Source organism: Schistocerca americana, unplaced genomic scaffold (assembly GCF_021461395.2).
Source record: "Schistocerca americana isolate TAMUIC-IGC-003095 unplaced genomic scaffold, iqSchAmer2.1 HiC_scaffold_198, whole genome shotgun sequence".
NCBI classification, from domain to species: Eukaryota; Metazoa; Arthropoda; class Insecta; order Orthoptera; family Acrididae; genus Schistocerca; species Schistocerca americana.
Window position 1 is genome coordinate 102501 of NW_025725904.1, and position 5000 is coordinate 107500.

A 5000-nucleotide genomic window follows, 5' to 3' on the forward strand; every position below is an offset into this window, starting at 1 on the left:
AAAGCTTTGGTTTCCCGGAGGCTGCCCGCCGAGTCATCGGAGGAACTGCGGCGGATCGCTGGCTGGCATCGTTTATGGTTAGAACTAGGGCGGTATCTGATCGCCTTCGAACCTCTAACTTTCGTTCTTGATTAATGAAAACATACTTGGCAAATGCTTTCGCTTCTGTTCGTCTTGCGACGATCCAAGAATTTCACCTCTAACGTCGCAATACGAATGCCCCCGCCTGTCCCTATTAATCATTACCTCGGGTTCCGAAAACCAACAAAATAGAACCGAGGTCCTATTCCATTATTCCATGCACACAGTATTCAGGCGGGCTTGCCTGCTTTAAGCACTCTAATTTGTTCAAAGTAAACGTGCCGGCCCACCGAGACACTCACTCAAGAGCACCCTGGTAGGATTGCAACGGGGTCCGCCTCGGGACGCACGAGCACGCACGAGGCGCGTCGCACGCCTTCGGCTCGCCCCACCGGCAGGACGTCCCACGATACATGCCAGTTAAACACCGACGGGCGGTGAACCAACAGCGTGGGACACAAATCCAACTACGAGCTTTTTAACCGCAACAACTTTAATATACGCTATTGGAGCTGGAATTACCGCGGCTGCTGGCACCAGACTTGCCCTCCAATAGATACTCGTTAAAGGATTTAAAGTGTACTCATTCCGATTACGGGGCCTCGGATGAGTCCCGTATCGTTATTTTTCGTCACTACCTCCCCGTGCCGGGAGTGGGTAATTTGCGCGCCTGCTGCCTTCCTTGGATGTGGTAGCCGTTTCTCAGGCTCCCTCTCCGGAATCGAACCCTGATTCCCCGTTACCCGTTACAACCATGGTAGGCGCAGAACCTACCATCGACAGTTGATAAGGCAGACATTTGAAAGATGCGTCGCCGGTACGAGGACCGTGCGATCAGCCCAAAGTTATTCAGAGTCACCAAGGCAAACGGACCGGACGAGCCGACCGATTGGTTTTGATCTAATAAAAGCGTCCCTTCCATCTCTGGTCGGGACTCTGTTTGCATGTATTAGCTCTAGAATTACCACAGTTATCCAAGTAACGTGGGTACGATCTAAGGAACCATAACTGATTTAATGAGCCATTCGCGGTTTCACCTTAATGCGGCTTGTACTGAGACATGCATGGCTTAATCTTTGAGACAAGCATATGACTACTGGCAGGATCAACCAGGGAGCTGCGTCAACTAGAGCTGAGCAGCCGGCCGCCCGGGAGTGTGTCCCGGGGGCCCGCGCGAACACGCAAGCGTCCGCTCAATTATTCTGCAAACAGGAGGAGGCTGAGCTCCCCTGCACAATACACCTCGAAACCCTCTCAGGTCCCGGCGGCGCGCAGCGCCGTCCTAAGTACTTGGTCGGGTTCGAGAGAGGCGCAATCGCCCGGAGTTTGGCGAGTAGACGCTTTAGGTGCGACCACCCGTGCTCCCAACTGAGCTTGCCGCTGCCGACAGAGGCCCGGGAGCGTGCTGTCGTGGCATTGCCGGCGGGAGACAACACGCGCCACCTACGGTGACCGGCAGCTCCAACGCCAGCGCCACAGAAGGACAAAAGCCCCACTTGGGTGCCGAAGCGAACTCTCCCAGCACAGCGCACGCGCCAACACGTCCGCACAGCTGCGATACAAACCACCTGCGAGAACCGCAGAGGCGACCGAGCAGCAGACGGCGTCGCGGCGCCGAGCGCCGGGCGGCGGCGCATCCTCAGCGCACACAGTCCTCAATCGGACCAGCACACTGCAGATGTCCACCGCGCTTCGCACCGGGCCCGCGAGGACCTACTTTGGCCGCACGGCGCCGCGTGCAGGGTGCGCCGGCGCGCAGCTGCGCCGCCTGCCGCCTCCGTCGGCCGGCGCGCCTGCCACTGGCCGCCCCCACCAGCCGGCTGTAGCGCGTGCGCCCACGCACCGCGCGGCCAGCACGCCGGGAGGCCCCCCCTCACCGGCCGGGGACGGTCCCACCCAGCCACCGCCGCGTATCGCTTCACACCCAGATGCCATTCACGTTCGTGGGCATGGTGGGTATCGCTGGAACAACCGGTTGGTAGCTCAACCGATCGTCGCCATCACTGATTCACCTCTAGCGAGAACAACCGCACCACAACGGTTTACCAGTTGTTCATTTGCATAACGTCACCAGCAAACGTAGGCGTCCATCGCCATTTGCAAATTCAACGATTGTTGCATGCCTGTGTCAGGTGTCACGACACACTATGTCTGCCCACATACACGCAACAACATGTGCACGCTTCGCGAACACGTGGAAGGTGGCCCCCGTACGTATGCGATGTCCATTGCGCGAACGACTGTCAACCGGCCTCTGTCGCATGTCGCAGATGTGGAACGCAGTGCACCATGCTATCACGGTGTGTGAGAAGAGACGACTACGTCTGACAACACGCGCCACTACATCAACAGACGGCTCATGCTGATCGCCATCCAGGGCATACCACACTGCAATCCAGCTCTTATAGGGAGACGACACGTAGCTGAGTGCACAACATTTGGACCGCATGGTTCGCCGTTGTTGGCGCAGTCGTTGTACGGTCACATGTACCACGATGTATCATTCAGTACATGAGGACCAATGTGCAGTACAGTGTGTGATTTGGACGTACAACATCAGCGGACAGTTGACACAGGCCGTACCACAGCGTAGGCTAAGTGCTTCGCACATGCGAATGCCAATGAACAACTGCAAATGCCAATGAACAACTGCAAAGGGCATTGAGCATGTACGTCCTGCTGCCATCCACATTACAGTGTATAGCTGCAAGGTGTTTAACATGAAGCGATACACTGGGGACCGGGCAGTGCGAGTAGCAAACTATATTGCGGGGGTTGCAGTTAGGCAACACTACACTAATTTAACGCGTCGTATGACAATTACAGAGCAGGTTAAGGCCCAACGTGTGTTGGGTTAAGGCCCAACGTGTGTTGGGTTAAGGCCCAACGTGTGTTGGGTTAAGGCCCAACGTGTGTTGGGTTAAGGCCCAACGTGTGTTGGGTTAAGGCCCAACGTGTGTTGGGTTAAGGCCCAACGTGTGTTGGGTTAAGGCCCAACGTGTGTTGGGTTAAGGCCCAACGTGTGTTGGGTTAAGGCCCAACGTGTGTTGGGTTAAGGCCCAACGTGTGTTGGGTTAAGGCCCAACGTGTGTTGGGTTAAGGCCCAACGTGTGTTGGGTTAAGGCCCAACGTGTGTTGGGTTAAGGCCCAACGTGTGTTGGGTTACGTTAAGGGGCAATGTGGGTTACGTTAAGGGGCAATGTGGGTTACGTTAAGGGGCAATGTGGGTTACGTTACGGCGCAATATAGGTTACGTTACGGCGCAATATAGGTTACGTTAAGGCGCAATATCGGTTACGTTAAGGCGCAATACAGGTTACGTTAAGGCGCAATACAGGTTACGTTAAGGCGCAATACAGGTTACGTTAAGGCGCAATACAGGTTACGTTAAGGCGCAATACAGGTTACGTTAAGGCGCAATACAGGTTACGTTAAGGCGCAATACAGGTTACGTTAAGGCGCAATGCAGGTTACGTTAAGGCGCAATGCAGGTTACGTTAAGGCGCAATACAGGTTACGTTAAGGCGCAATACAGGTTACGTTAAGGCGCAATACAGGTTACGTTAAGGCGCAATACAGGTTACGTTAAGGCGCAATACAGGTTACGTTAAGGCGCAATACAGGTTACGTTAAGGCGCAATACAGGTTACGTTAAGGCGCAATACAGGTTACGTTAAGGCGCAATACAGGTTACGTTAAGGCGCAATACAGGTTACGTTAAGGCGCAATACAGGTTACGTTAAGGCGCAATACAGGTTACGTTAAGGCGCAATACAGGTTACGTTAAGGCGCAATACAGGTTACGTTAAGGCGCAATACAGGTTACGTTAAGGCGCAATACAGGTTACGTTAAGGCGCAATACAGGTTACGTTAAGGCGCAATACAGGTTAGGTTAAGGCGCAATACAGGTTAGGTTAAGGCGCAATACAGGTTAGGTTAAGGTACGACATAGGTTAGGTTAAGGTACGACATAGGTTAGGTTAAGGTACGACATAGGTTAGGTTAAGGTACGACATAGGTTAGGTTAAGGTACGACATAGGTTAGGTTAAGGTACGACATAGGTTAGGTTAAGGTACGACATAGGTTAGGTTAAGGTACGACATAGGTTAGGTTAAGGTACGACATAGGTTAGGTTAAGGTACGACATAGGTTAGGTTAAGGTACGACATAGGTTAGGTTAAGGTACGACATAGGTTAGGTTAAGGTACGACATAGGTTAGGTTAAGGTACGACATAGGTTAGGTTAAGGTACGACATAGGTTAGGTTAAGGTACGACATAGGTTAGGTTAAGGTACGACATAGGTTAGGTTAAGGTACGACATAGGTTAGGTTAAGGTACGACATAGGTTAGGTTAAGGTACGACATAGGTTAGGTTAAGGTACGACATAGGTTAGGTTAAGGTACGACATAGGTTAGGTTAAGGTACGACATAGGTTAGGTTAAGGTACGACATAGGTTAGGTTAAGGTACGACATAGGTTAGGTTAAGGTACGACATAGGTTAGGTTAAGGTACGACATAGGTTAGGTTAAGGTACGACATAGGTTAGGTTAAGGTACGACATAGGTTAGGTTAAGGTACGACATAGGTTAGGTTAAGGTACGACATAGGTTAGGTTAAGGTACGACATAGGTTAGGTTAAGGTACGACATAGGTTAGGTTAAGGTACGACATAGGTTAGGTTAAGGTACGACATAGGTTAGGTTAAGGTACGACATAGGTTAGGTTAAGGTACGACATAGGTTAGGTTAAGGTACGACATAGGTTAGGTTAAGGTACGACATAGGTTAGGTTACGGTACGACATAGGTTAGGTTACGGTACGACATAGGTTAGGTTACGGTACGACATAGGTTAGGTTACGGTACGACATAGGTTAGGTTACGGTACGACATAGGTTAGGTTACGGTACGACAT

The 5000-nt window shown here is 51.9% G+C and overlaps 1 non-coding gene across 1 annotated transcript in view; it reads right to left on the bottom strand.

The window, feature by feature from the left end:
- LOC124573910 overlaps nucleotides 1–1197 on the bottom strand; it is a 1910-nt gene extending 713 nt beyond the window's left edge. Inside the window, exon 1 of the ribosomal RNA XR_006972230.1 lies at nucleotides 1–1197. This exon is cut by the window's left edge and continues 713 nt beyond it. This is a non-coding gene — a ribosomal RNA (small subunit ribosomal RNA).
- Between the last annotated feature and the right edge of the window lie 3803 nt (nucleotides 1198–5000).